Below are 15,014 nucleotides of genomic sequence, written 5' to 3'. Positions count from 1 at the left end.
AAAAGAAGTCCCTTAAAAAAGACTGGTTAAGAGTGATGCCCCAATGAATCCCAGAGTGATCTGATCAGTGAGAGGAAAAGTACTTGCAAGCCCCCTTCGGGGAATGGTGAGAGCGGGGAGAAATTCAACTTCCCCAAGTCAAATTCTTGATATTCTCACAAGCAGTGTGGACAACCAAAGCTACAGGCTGAGCCTCCAGTCTTGGGGTTTGTTCATTTGAAACTTAACCCCACAAAGGATAGGTCAAGTCTACTTAGAATTTAGGCCTAAGAGTCACCCCCAAAAGAGCCTCTTTTGTTGCTCAGATGTGGCCTCTCCCTCCCCCAGCTAACAGGACGAGCAGTCTCACCACCCTCTGCCTCTCTGCGTGGGACATGACTCCCAAGGGTGTGGACCTTCCTGGCAATGTGGGACAGAGATCCTGGAATGAGCTGAGACTCAGCATCAAGGGACTGAGAAAAACCCTAGAATAAGCTGAGAATTAACATCAAGGGATTGAGAGAACCTTCTCGACCAAAAGGGGAAGAGTGAAATGAGACTAAGTGTCAATGGCTGAGAGATTCCAAACAGAGTCGAGAGGTTATCCTGGAGGTTATTCTTACGCATTAAGTAGATTTCACCTTGTTGTTCAAGATGTAGTGGAGAGGCTGGAGGGAACTGCCTGAAAATGCAGAGCTGTGTTCCAGTAGCCATGTTTCTTGATGATGACTGAACAATGATATAGCTTTTACAATGAGACTCTGTGACTGTGAAAACCTTGTGTCTGATGCTCCTTTTATCTACCTTGTCAACAAAGGAGTAGAACATATGGAATAAAAATAAATAATAGGGGGAACAAATGCTAAAATAAATTTAGTTTAAATGCTAGTGATCAATGAAAGCAAGGGGTAAGGGGTATGGTATGTATAACTTTTTTATCTCTGTTACCGTTTTATTTCTTTTTCTGTTGTCTTTTTATTTCTTTTTCTAAATCGATACAGATGTTCTAAGAAATGATGAATATGCAAAAAAAAAAAAAAGACTGGTTATTTGCCAAGTACATTCCAGCATAATCCAAATCTTACCACAATCCTGCTCCACAGCATTATCATCTCCGTTTTACAAAGGAAGAAACTAAACTTCAGAGAAGTTAAGCACCTTCTCCAAGGCTGCACAGCCAGAGAGTGGCAGAGCTGGGATTTGAACCCAGGCCAGTGGTCCCCAGAGCCAGCATTCTTCCTGCAACACCCATGACACACCATCAAGGAACCTGGCCCTGTCGAAGGTCTCAGCTGCCATGAAACCATTAAAAGCAGACAAACTTTACTGGCTGTATCAGTGGTTTATATTTCGGAACAGCTTCCAATAAGCAAGCATGAGCTGGAAAGTTTACAGTTCCATGGGTAAAAAAAAAAAAAAAAAAAAAAAAAAAGTTTACCCTGAGAATCGAGGGTCACATCACTTTCTCACCTCATTGACCTGTTCCCAGGGCTTGGAGGCCCAATGTCTTCATGCTGGTGTCTGCCTTTCTTATGCATCCTTCCAGTGGCTCACACAGGAAATGGGGAGCCCTCCTCAGCTACTGCTCCCTCTCCTTTACCATCCCCTTGTGAATAGCACCTTTTAGATGACTCTGGGATACTCCAAGTCTCCCCATGAGTACTCCTGGCTTCCAGTTTGGGGCAGGTCCCCTTCACCCCCACCCTGCCCGGGATAACTGCAAATGATCACCGTTCCCTGCGCCCAGCTTCTCCCCGCCAGCCACAGCCAGAGAGACAGCTGAGAAGTGCTAGTCTCAGAGTGTCACGCTTCTCCCTAACGCCCTTCAGCTCCTTCCCCTCGGTCTTCCTCAGCAAAGTCGCAAGCCCCCATGACTTGGCCCCTGCCTCCCTCTCCGCATCAGCAAGGCAAGTCCCTCTGGACCCCCTCGCCTTCCCCACTGAGGACCTCCCACCCTGTTTTCTGCATCTGAGATGCTCCCCTGCTCCTTCTTGACTCTTCCCTCTCATTCCTCATCTGGGGAGCTCTTAACCCACCCTGGGGAGCTTAGAGTTCAGGTTGCTTCCTCCTGGACACCACCTCAGCGTCCCACCCCCAGGCTAGGTTGAAGGTCCATTGGCCACCATATTCTGAACTTCTTGTCGCATTTCTATGTGCTATTTGTTGTTGACTGTCAGTCTCTCCCTCTAGACCGCAAGTTCTCTGAGGACAGGAACAGTAGTTCACCACCATAATGCACAGGCCTTGCACACAGTAGGCACATCATAGATATGGGAGAGAGAATAAATGAGTGCATGAATGAATGGTCCACAGATGCGCACAAAGAGCCCTGGAAAACAAGGCTGTGCCTTTGAATGTTCTCCCACGCAGCCCCGAGCTCAGTGTGCCAGCTTCATTTCCTTCTGTGGGGAATAAAAGAAACAGACCCGATTCAAAGCAATGCAGCAGGGAATGACGGGGCCTCGACGAGCAAGCTGCTCCTGTGGCCACCCTGGAGCACGGAGAAGTCAGCAGAGATTTGGCTTTTCATACCATCTCACTGTCCAAGTCAGTCGTACATGCAGATCAGGCTTCCATCTGATTAGACTGCCTGAGAAGTCCCTCTGAGCCGCTGATCTGTCCACTCACAGCCAGCCTCAGGGGCCAAGGCCATAAAGCATGCAGGAAACAACACGTGTTGGCTTCTCCAGACACAGAGAGGATCCCCTATGGAATCCGAAGCTGGACAAGTTTTGAACATGTTTAAGAGTATTCTGATTTGGCCACACACATCACGGACACACCTTGCATCAGCAGGAGCCAAAGAGCCAAGACCTAAAACAGGGGTCCTGGCAATTTTCTAGGAATTGTTTAATGGACTCGACCAATCAACATGTCCTCACAATAAGGGATGACTTTGGGACTACACAACTAACTACACAGTAATAAAAGAACAACCATGTCCAGCTAGAAATGACCACTTTCCCTGGCTCAAAGCTTCCTTAGTTCAGAATAAGTCATGGTACCTGGGCATGTCCCTCAGCTGATGTTTCCCCCAACCTCAAGTATCCAATTTTCCTTTCTGTATAGGGTAAGAGGAGAGACTGAAAACTTGAACAATCCACTATCCTTTTTAAATTTCTGAAATTTCACATTAGGAAAATGAAAATCATAGCATGAAGAAATACAGCCAAACAGAAATTTAAACTGTCACATTCTTTTCCTGTCCATCAGAATTTTGAAAAAAAAAGAAAGGACAAAGGTAAGGGCAGATAAGAATTGTTTCTGAAAGTGAAGTACTGCTCTCCTGATTTCCCTTCTCTACAGTTTCACAGGCAAAGGCAGTCAGAGAGTTTCCCTGTTCAAAAAAGTACATTTTGACCAAATTAGAAATGTTTCTTAAAGGCGCTCACTTTGTGGCTTACCAATTGTCCTCAGTGTGTATACTCAGCATTCACATATAACTAACATTTATACAAAATTCTGAGTATAAATGTGTATAAAATGGTAGAAAAATAGTATTTAAGGAGTTATCAGCTTACTGCTCTTACCCCTGACAGAATGGTGGAGAAGTGGCATCTGCAATAGATAGAAGGAAGGAGAAATTGGCCAATATTTTAATGACTCTTTAATGTCCAGATGACAGATTAGAATTCAAAGCCCTAGCCACACAGTGAGTTTTCCAGGACTGGCTAACTCCTTCCCACAAGTCTTCAATGGGTGTTTTGGAAAAAAACACCAAAAGAAGGAGGAAGAACAGGAAAATTGAGAGACTCCCAAAATTTGTGGTGCCTCCCAAGTGAAAATGGAGGGCTGAGGAGGAACTCCAGGCTTCCAGACACTGAAGGCTGGATGCAGGGATGGAAGGCATGATAGCCTCACTGAGTATAAGACGGTTCCTCCAAGATCTGAGAGTAGATAGCATGGCAAAAAGAAATCTCCACAGGCACAAAAATGAGGGCTAGGGACTGAAACACCAAATCTAGTAGCCAGGTTATAAAACAGAAAGATTCGTGAAGCTGGAGCCTCAGCTGCAAAAAAAACATAGAGATCTCTCAGGGCTTAGAGCCCAAGCCATGCGGAGGGAACTTTCTGATTCTTCTCTCAAAGCACTTGAAGCTAGTAGTCAACTGAATCCAGCTAAAGCTGCAATACAGCCCAGACCCCACTCAACTACAGACAGGATGACTCAGTCCTCCAGCTCTGAAACTCTGACGTAGTAAAATATGAGATGAATGATGGAGCAAGAAAATTTGTTCCAAGGTCAAGAGAGGAAATATGACAATAGAAAACCAGAAATAGCCTAGCTATTGAAATTATGAGGCATAGACCTTAAAATAACTATCAGAAAAATGCTAAAGGATTGTGAAGGAAAGGCAGATTTGTCTGAAGAGACGGGGAATTGAAACACATAGAAACTATAAGAAAGATCCAAATGGAAATGCCACAATGAAAAATACAACAGCAGAAGTGAAGAATCCATGAGATGGGCTTAATGGCAGACTAGAGAGAGTAAAAGAAATGATCAGTGACCTTGAAGACAGATCAATAGAAATTATCCAAACTGAAACATAAAGAGGGAAAAAAATCATCTGATGTCTGTGGAATGCTATTTTAAATCTAACATGGGAGTAAATGTAGTCCCTGAAGAGAAAGAACAGAAAAGGAAAAATATTTTGAAAGATAATGGTTGGGAACTTTCAAAATTGAAGGACTAATGGATCCAAGAAGCAGAGGAAAACACACATACACATACACCTAGACACATCATAATCAAAGTGCTGTAACCGAATGAAAAATAAAAAGCAAATCTTAAAAAGAAGCCAAAGAAGTAAAGACATCACATACAAGGGAAAAGTAGTATGAATGACAGCTGACTCCTCACCAGAAACAATATAGGTCAGAAAACAACAGAGCATTATTAAGTACTGAAAGGAGGAAAATACTGCCAACCTAGGACATCTATATCAAGAGAAAATATCTTTCTTTCCTAGTTATGGAGATGCTTAGATATTTTACTACTGTTAGATTTGCTACATTATTCTTTTTAAGGAGTTTTCCCATTTCATTTAAATTTTTCAATTTATTGGCATAAAGCTGTCCAAATATCTCCTTTCTTTCCTAGTTATGGAGACGTTTAGATATTTTACTACTGTTAGATTTGCTAAATTATTCTTTTCAAGGAGTTTGCCCATTTCATTTAAATTTTTCAATTTATTGGCATAAAGCTGTCCAAATATCCTGGTCACACTTTTAATTCTGTAAGATATGTTATGATTTTCCTCTTTTTAATGGCTGATGTTAGCAATTTCTGTTTTTTCTATCTTTTTTTTACCTTGGTCAGTCTTGCTATGGGCTGATCAATTTTATTACCTTTCAAATTACCAACTTTTTTTCTTTGTTGATTTTCTCTATTGTCTGTCCATTCTCACTTCATAGAATTAATCTACAGATCCCATTTAATCCATATAAAAACTTAAGCAGGGTGGTGCGACAGTGGCTCAGTGGCAGAGTTCTTGCCTGCCATGCTGGAGACCCGGGTTCGTTTCCTGGTGCCTGCCCATGCAAAAAAAAAAAAAAAAATTAAACAAAAAACTTAGGTCGACTTCTTTAAAGAAATTGGCAAACTGATTCTAAAAGTTACGTGAAAATTCAAAGAATTGAGAATAACCCAATCTTAAACCAAACAACAAAACTGGAGGACTTACCTTACACCACCTCTTTTCAATGCTTAAAATAAAGCTACAGTGAGGAAGACAGGATAATATTTGTGCTAAAATAGGCTAATGTATCAAGGGAAGAAAATAGGGAGTCCAGAAACAGACTCACACATACACAATCAACTGACGTTCAACCAAAGCAGCAAGTCAACATAATGGGAAAAAAAGATATCTTTTAAACAAATAATGCTGAAGCCACTAGACATAATCATGGGGAAAATGAGCCTGAAGTTTTATCACATTCCATATGCAAAAATAATTTGAGATGGATGTATTTCCAATTGCATCACAGAGCACATCATGTCTGCCTATTCTACTTTTCATGAGGTAAAAGGAGATCAGTTGATTCAGGTAATACCTGCCTGATCCATCCATTATAATTTCCCCCTCAGCATTTAATCTAATGACGTTAATTCCAGTTGATGATCATCACCTTGTTCCATTAGAGTTGTCAAATGGTGATTCTTCTAATTCTACCATTCCTCCTGCATTTACTAATTAGAATTTTTTCCATAAATAAGAACTTCCCCTCATCAACCATTTGGTTACTCTGAAATATGACAAACCCAGAAAGGCAAAATAAATGTTGGATTCTTTTCCTCTAGCAATTTTCAGAATAGTATGCTGGTATCCTAACAACGTACAGTGGTGTTCAATTATTTTTTGAAGAATCATTCTGAATGCATGGACTTTTGTAATATTGATGCATTCTGATCAATTCCAGTCATTATTCTCTCTGCACAAAGAGCTCATCTTAGCCAGCAGAAACCCATTCAGCTTACCTCCTATATTCTTTTGCATGACCCAAATAATCTTTGATAGCCTCCTTATTTTCTGCCATGTTAAACTGTCCAGACCAGGAATTAGTCATTTCTTCAAGAAACTCAGTTTCCTTTTAATTGGAAATGGTATTTAGAAAGCACAATCTGGGCAGCAAGGTGTTCAATACTCCAGGGTTATCATTGCCTCTAAGTATTTTCAGTGCACAGAGCTGTGAAGTACATATTTCTAAGGGCAACAGAAATCATGAGTTAATATTGAAATTTCTAATTCAAATTTAAGATTACAGGATTTGAAGTAACTTTAACAATATTAAATATTATCCTTTTTCTGTTAAGGTTCCTAACAACAGTACCTATTACCTGCTTCCTCTAAAACTACTCATACAATAATTTCAAGTTAACAATATCGATATTACAGCTAACAATAAGACTACTTTTTTATTTCTTTGCATTTATGTAAGTATGTGTGCCTTTACATTATACTCCACTAGTGATTTATTGTCAAAATACTTGGTTTTAAAGTCACTTGAAAAAATTATTTTTTCTGTCATTAAGCCACCAACTTCAATCTACTTGGGATCCATTGTTTCCATCTGTTTCCAATTATTAGGATTCCTTTTTTCCTTTACAATAGAATTTCTGTATACGTAAAACACTTATATGTTTCAAAACTCAAAATTGCATAAAGTACTTATCTTAGTTTGTTAATGCTGTTGGAAATGCAATAATCAGAAATGGGTTGCCTTTTATAAAGGGAATTTATTAAGTTACAAGTTTACAGTTCTAAGGCCATAAAAATGTCTAAACTAAGGCATCCAGAGAAAGATACCTTGATTCAAGAAAGGTTGATGGGCCCAAAACACCTCTGTCAGCTGGGAAGGCACGTGACTAGTATCTCCTTGGGGTCTTTGGCTTCTGGTTTCAAACAGCTTCTCCAGGGCAGTTAGTTTCTGCATCTCCAAACCTCTGGGTCTCATGTCGCTTCTGAAAGTTTCTCCAAAATGATTCCTCTTTTTTTTTATCTCTTTTTTTTTTTTAACATGGGCAGGCACCGGGAATTGAACCCGGGTCCTCGGGCATGGCTGGCAAGCATTCTTACCTGCTGAGCCACCGTGGCCCGCCCTGATTCCTCTTTTAAAGGACTCCTGTAAACTAATAAAGACCCACCTTGAATGGGCAGAGTCTCATCTCCATTAAATCAAGAGGTCACACCCATAACTGTGTGTCACATCTCCAAGGAGACAATCCTATCAAAGTTTCCACCCCACAATATTGAATCAGGATTAAAAGAGACATGGCTGCCTCCACAAGACTGCATCAGGCAAAAGGACATAGATTTCTGGGGTACGTAACAGCTTCAAACCAGCCAGTACTTTTATAGAAGTTTCACTTCTATATCATCCTTTCTCTTCCACTATAGGCAAACATTATTCTCAATTTTGTTTATCCTTCCACATACATAAACACACATCACAAACATCTCCTCCCTCTTTCTTACATAAAAGGTATCTTGATTCCTTTCACTTTATGACATATCCTGGAGAGCACTTTACAATGGTAGAGGTCTCCCCAATTCCTTCTTATAGCAAGCTAACACTCCGTTGTGTGAGACCACTGTTTAACCAATCCACAATTCGTTATGTGCATTATTGCTAAAACCTAGGCAACCAATAACAACAAAACGCCCAGCGTTATGGGTACCATTTTATATTTTGCCAGGATGTTTTTGGATCCCTAGAAGTGGGATTACTGGGTCAAGTGATAGCTGCATATGTAGTTTTGATAAATATTGCCAAATTTCCTTCCACACAGTTTACATGGCTAGTTCATATTGGCACTATAATATAGTGTTTTAATAAAAAAATCTTCCTGTTTTCATATTTTTATTAATGTATACACAACATTACTTGACAACCAACTGTAGAGGCAATAGTTCATCATTTAGTATATACTTCAGTGGCTTGCTTTATTCTGGTTTCTGATATTAAAATTTCCATTACTTTAAAGGATATAGACTGAATGATGGATTTCTTTTGACCATTAAAAAAACATACAGAAAATAAGCATGCACGTATTTAATGGCTGTAATTAATGAAGATTAACATCTTGACATATTTGCTTCAGATCAGGTTTAAGCCCCTGGAGTACCGGCAGGAACCCCTTACACCCCCAACCACTGTAGAAATTCAGTGAGGCTCTTCCTGCTGGTTCCTCCTGCCTCTGCTGGGGACCTCTGCCCAATTTTGCTATTCAAACATTACAAAGGCCTGGAGGGGAGCTGCTGGGTCACAGCGTTTGCACAATTTCAACTCCGGGAGAAACTCCAAAGTGCTCCCACCAGTTTACACTAACAGCGGCAGTGCAAGAAAGGTCCCATTTGCCCACATTTCACCAATGCCTGCCATTGTTTTTATTTTGTTTTGTTTTACTTTTGCTAGTCTGGTGGGTGAATATAGTATCCCATTTTTATTTGCATTGAGTGGGATAAATTTTTAAAACAACAATATCTTTTTTTTAATGGGAAATTTCACTTTTACTGGGTTTTTTAAAATAATTATTCTCCATAGAAACAACAGAATACAAAGACAGAAGACAGTTTTAAATATTTATTCTCATCCTGAAGAACTCAGAATCTTTATATCTTCATCAACTTGTGTAAATCTCAGGCATAGGCGGATATATAAGGCATATACCTTACAAATTTTAGAAAAAAACACAAGCATTGTCATGAAAAACCCCAATTTGTCTTGAATGATGGTTCTGCTGATATAAAAATGTTACTTCGCTGTGTTTCACAGAAGAAATACAGATTACTAAGAATCCTATCATAGGAAATATGACAAAAAATCCCCACATTTTATATTATGCTATGTATATTATTCTGTAACCAGGGTCCAGTATTTCATTCTTTATAGTCTGAATATTTTATACTCATTTACCAAAAGAAAATCCTTCCCAGGTCCCTTTATATCCATTTCCATGGCCATAAAAATAAAATATGTGCACCCCTATAAATTATTTATCCATATTTTGACAGATGTCCCTTTGACCTTAGGAAAAAACAATAAAAGAGGAAGGGATATAAAAAAATACCATTTGATTTACAACATTGGGAAAGTTAGAAACCTACCAATTAGCAAATACACAATAATGTTTCTAAAATAGCTAAAGACAGTCAAATAATCTGTAAAAGCATATTATCACTGCAAACCATACTATGAGGTATGAAAACCATACTATGAGGTTCCTTTTTTATTTATTTTAAACATGTGAAGGTAAACTTTAATCGGGCGATTGGATATAATCAATTTTGTATCTCATATGGAAAGCACACTCCAAACTTATCATGGATACTCCGAAAATTATGGAGAAAAAATGTCACTCAATTATTGAACCACAAATTGGTAAAAAGACTTCAAAATAATAGATCAGTATTGGCATCTGAATTCTGAATTGGAATAAGCATTTCTAAGCATGACCTTAACAGGATGATGCTTTTTATTAATAGGTTAAGGTACAAAGTTTTTCAGACCTAAAAAAAATAGATGGGAACTCAATTAAAAAATCCAGATATCCATGTAATATCAAAAATTCACCTTGTATAATTTAGTCCCTAATTTACAACATGAATGTTATATTTAAAGAAACAAAACACAGGACTGCTGCAATTAGTTAATCCTTTGTTGAATTTACTTCATTAATCAATGTAACTGTGGCCGACAGAGAACAGATTAACATGTGTGCTTCAAAAATCTTTTAAGAAAATTGCATTTGTCTATCTTGGCCAGAATCTCTATAACCATCAAGCATTCAATAGAGTTGTTATTCCCTAACCATTACCGTAATAACTTTACTTATAACAATTTCATAGATGAGTTATTTGCTATTTGCTTTTCAATATGCTTGCCATAAAATCTCACTCTTCTTAGCCTTTTTTATGTGGAGCGAAATCATAAAAAGAAAATTCAAAAATTAACTCAAGTAAACAATTACCCAGCACATCAACTCTGGGGAAAAATCATTTGACTCTTTTATCACATTCAGAAGTCAACAAGGCCGAGCTGGGTGGACCAAGGGAAACTGATGTTTTGATGTCTACATCTCATCTCTCTTAACTGAAACAGAGTTGCTTCCAAACAGAGCAGCATGAGGTCTCTCCACCAGCAAGCCTTTTCTGGGAGGCAGTTGCCAAGTCACTGCCAACCCCTTTCACTGACAAGGTTTCTCTAAGAGAGAGCATCTCTCTCTTCCCTCACCCCCACGTTGAGTCACACCAACCAGATCCATCATTTTACTAATCCAAATGTGTCCTCTTTAATTAGTGCTAAAAGGACGTGACACTGACGAATGTTGACGAGGCAGAGCTATGGAGAGGGCAAGCCCGAGGTCAGGCATCAAGGTCAGTGCAAACTTGCTCCAGGGAAGGACACAAATGGAAATCAGCAGCCCCCAAATGTCAGCTCACTCAACTACTTCTCCCCACCTCCCCCCACCCCTTGTCTCCGGGATAAACCAGATCCAAAACATCCTCTTGCTGACTAAAGAATGACTAGAAAATGTCAAAGGAGGATTTTTTGAAGATTCTGAGACAGACATTTTTCCCCTACCCAGAGGCTGTTATTCTCTCTTCTGGTGGCATCATCTTGGTTTTCCTTGGAGGAGCCACCGCTTGCCTCTCAGTTCATATGATAGGAAAGAGGGTGATCGATCACCCCCAGGTCAGCAAGATGCATTCCTAGAGTTCTGTTTGGTCAGTTGAGTTTGGGGGACTAATAGCAAAGAGAACTCTCTACATAGCCTGGAGCTTTTGGGGGCCACCACCAAAGAAGAGCTGGCCTGAGAAGCCCACCAATGCAGATGATCATCCAGGAGATGGAGAAGGCCAGAGGGTTGACGATATCATCAGATCCTACAGATCTGAAGAACCCGAAGACCAGTTCCCCCAGAGCTAATCAAATCTTTCGACCAATAAGCACCTTTTATGTTCAAGCCAGTTTGGGCTTCTCCACTACAATTAAAGCCATATTCATCTAAAACAATCATGGCAAATAAGATGAAGAACATGCTGAAGGGAAAACACTTAGCCTACATCAGCCATCAATTAACTAGAAGGATGTGCCCCAATGTCAATAGTTGACACAGAAAAGAATCATATGGAAAATTCCAAAGCTGGAAAAAAACAGGGCAATGACATAATCCAAACCCTCATTTCACAGATGATGACACTGAGCCAAGAAAGACCAAGTATCTCATTGAGGGCCACACAGCAAGTCAGGGCTGGGACTGGGACCTAAACCCAGAGACCCTAATTCTTACTACATTTAGGAACCAAGCTAGGGATTTGGATGGGGTGGGGATGACATTCTGTAGGGCGTATGTGTGCAGACGTAGATGCATGGGATGACACCATTCCTTTTCTTCTGGAAATGCAGATATAGAAGAGCAGCAGAGGGATAAAAAAAAAGGGGGGGTGGCGGGGGAAACAAAGAAGAGGGTTCTCCAGCCAGGAAGCCATCCTTGACATCTCCCTGCAGCTCAGTCCCACCCAACCAATGCCACGACCTGTCAATTTACGCCCAAAGTGCCCTGCATAACCCAGTCCAATTCCTTTCACCATCATCATCCTTGGCCTCCAAGTTTCCCCAGCTCCACTGTGACTCTCCATGTCCCTCACCAGAGTGACCTTGCACCCCAACGTCCGTGTTTCAGTCCTCCAAGAGCGTCTCTGTGCTCTCAGCTCATCAACAGAAATCTCTTAAATGAGTCCTCCAGGGCCCTACCCTGTCTGGCCCAGGACCCATTTGCAGACAGCCCCCTTGTCTCTGCTGCAGCCAGAATGCCCCTCTTGGAGCTGCTCGCGTGCCCCCACCCCTGCGCGTGCACCCCCACACTCTCTTCTGCTTCACAACTCGTCTGCACACTACTTCCTCCCCCCATGCTCTCCCCAGCCCCCTCCCCATTTCCCACTCCTGCTCCTCCTTGGGACTCCAGGCTCTCCCCCCACCCCTTCCCCCATCTCCTGGATGCTGAGGGAGCTAGCTCACCCACAGAGCCGCAGTGCCCCGCTGGGTCCAGACCCCACCGTCAGCAGCAAAGACTCAGAAAAGGCTTCATTTTCACACTGTCACCAACTTAACACATGAATTTAAGCCATGCAGAAAGGAACTTTGCTTTTAGAGAAAACTAAAACGTTTCCAGGAAAAAAACCAAGCATTATAATCCAGCAGAGAAAGGGATTTACTTGCTGCTGCTATTTTTAAAGCCACCACGAGTCATTTTAAGAAAATGCAAATTTTTTCCTGTGAACCTACAACTGCTCTAACAAGAAAAATTTAAATTTTAAAAAATTAAATATATATATTATATTAGAAGCTACAGGAAAAAAAGGAAAATGCGGTAGCTTGGGGTCTTTTTAAAAAATGTATTATAACATCGAGGACAAACCTGATATTTTTTTAAACTCTCCTTGTTGAGCCGCTAAAGCTCGCCGCTCAGATAGGGGAGAGGCAGACGCGCGACTCCTGGGGCGTCTCCTGGAGGAGGTCGGGGTCCCGGGCGCGCTCGGAGGGGCGGGGGCCGCGGACGGCCTCTCGCTGCCTGGCCGAGGGCTCTCCGAGGGAGAAAATCGGGGCTGAGACCCGGAAGTGCCCACGGGGCTGGGCTGAGAAGGAGCCTGCGCCCCGGCAGCACCCCAGCTTTTCCGGGCGCCCCGCCCGGGTGGGCTGCAGCGATGAGCGAGGCTGGCAGTGCGCAGCGGCTCTTGGCGCAGGAAAGTGGAAGAAAGAAGAAACTCTTTCATTAGCTCAAGTAACATTTATAAGCCTTGCCTCGTGCCAGGTGGCGGCGAGCTGCGGGCAAGGGCTGTTTTCAGGAAGAGGCTCTTCCGGCGGGGCAGACAGGTGCGCGCGCGCACACGCGTATCGCTGTATGAGTTTATATTACATGCAACCAGTATAACACCGTTTAATTGTGCAGAAATAATGGATTTCCCGGTGGTGGCAAATGCCAAGAGGAAAGGGAAGCGGAACAAAGAGAGCGCATGACTGAGGAGGGGGCCAGACCTTGGCGGGGATGGCCAGGGAGGGTGGTTTGTGCAGAGATGTGGGTAAGGAGTCAGAGGCAGCTAGATCCAGGCAGAGGAAAGAGCCCGGGGACGGCTTCCCTCCCTCCCTCCCTCCCTCCCTCCCACCTTCCCTCTTTCCCTCCTTCCTTCTCCCCAGGCTATAAAAGGACCTTTCTCATTCTAAGAATACTAAGCCCCCACAGCCCTGCCTTTATGGACAGAGAATCAGAGAGTGATAGAAGACCCGCCACTGCCAGGTGGGGGAGACACACAGGGAGGTGCAGGAAGCGAAGGCTGGAAAGGGGGTGCAGGAAAGCTCCTGAGGTGCTGCAGCCTGGTGAGACCAGTTCCCCGGCCCCCGGCCACACACGGGCAGCATAGAAACAGCCCCCTCCCCGTAAAGTCCCACTCGTACACGGCTCGTGTGTTACTAAGGCAAATGGTCCCTGCCCTTTAGAGCTTACAATCAAGTGGGGGAAGGTGGGGGTGGGGGCATGGTCAGGGGCAGGGACTAGGAATGGAGACGGTAACGTTGAAACTGAACAAAATGACATCACAGCCATTGTCCGCTTCATTTTCCATCACGACAGAGGGATTCATTCAAAATCATTTTCCACCTAAAAAGAACTCCAGCCTTTTCCTCCTGCTGGACTGTAAGCAGCAGCCCCGACTCAATGCATATCTGCAGGACAGGCGGAATGCCCTAGGACCTCCCACCTTGTCAAGGAAGGAGCCGCTGCTCAACCCCTGAGCCACTGTTTCCTCGAGTGCCGAGTGCCGTCAGGAAAGCTATCAAAGATCAAAAGCGACAGGGAATGAGAGCCAACCTGAGGGCCGTGCTCATAGGATAGTCCAGCCATGACTCGGGACGCCAGCAGAGGTGTCCTACACTGCACCCCAGCCCTGGCACTTCTCCTCTGGAACCCAGAACTTTGAGACAAAGGGAAGGGATGGCGGCAGCATCCCGCCCTGCCGCCCGTGGCACTCGAGGCTCTCCGTGGGCCCTACACGGCCAAGCACCTCGCTCTGCCACTGGAATATCATTTAGATGCATTTCAACGTGCAGGGTTTGCCGCCGAATTTTGGAATTTCACTATCCTCCGAAGATCAACGCAAATATCTGCTGGAACAAGCATGTGGCTTGGTTCAGAATTATTCCAAAATGTGCAAAACATAGTGAAAGGCATAGAGGAGGGGATCGTTTCCAGTAAAGATGCTTAAAATAATAAAAACGGTTCATCCTGTGTGTCAAATCCCCCCCAGTGCTTCACAGTTACAGAACACGTAGAGACAGGGGACGTCAACTGTGAACCTCATTCCCGCAGGCGGGACAGTGACAAAGAGGAGGAAGCATGACAGTGCCAAGTGCTCCCCTCGCTCAGACCCCATGGGCCTTCAGGCTGGCTGAGTCAACCAGGCCTCTCTCTCACCCGACAAATACCAGGTGTCCACGTCCAGACAGACGGACAGACCTCCCAGCGTCTGGGACTA

General features: G+C 42.9%; 2 long non-coding RNA genes across 2 annotated transcripts in view; one reads left to right on the top strand and one right to left on the bottom strand.

Moving 5' to 3' along the window:
* Window positions 1-1,291, top strand: part of LOC143647121 (uncharacterized) — a 63,373-nt gene extending 62,082 nt beyond the window's left edge. Inside the window, exon 4 of the long non-coding RNA XR_013157867.1 lies at window positions 981-1,291. This is a non-coding gene — a long non-coding RNA (uncharacterized LOC143647121). The remainder of the gene's footprint in view (window positions 1-980) is intronic.
* A 2,883-nt stretch (window positions 1,292-4,174) lies between these two features.
* LOC143647119 (uncharacterized) lies at window positions 4,175-13,279 on the bottom strand. The gene is made up of 3 exons (XR_013157866.1): window positions 12,905-13,279; window positions 6,461-6,686; window positions 4,175-5,514 (listed from the first exon to the last, which is right to left on the bottom strand). It is a non-coding gene; the product is annotated as an uncharacterized LOC143647119 (long non-coding RNA).
* Window positions 13,280-15,014: the final 1,735 nt, after the last annotated feature.

The sequence above is a fragment of the Tamandua tetradactyla genome, chromosome 1 (assembly GCF_023851605.1).
Source record: "Tamandua tetradactyla isolate mTamTet1 chromosome 1, mTamTet1.pri, whole genome shotgun sequence".
NCBI classification, from domain to species: domain Eukaryota; kingdom Metazoa; phylum Chordata; class Mammalia; order Pilosa; family Myrmecophagidae; genus Tamandua; species Tamandua tetradactyla.
This window is presented reverse-complemented; position numbering and strand designations above follow the sequence as displayed.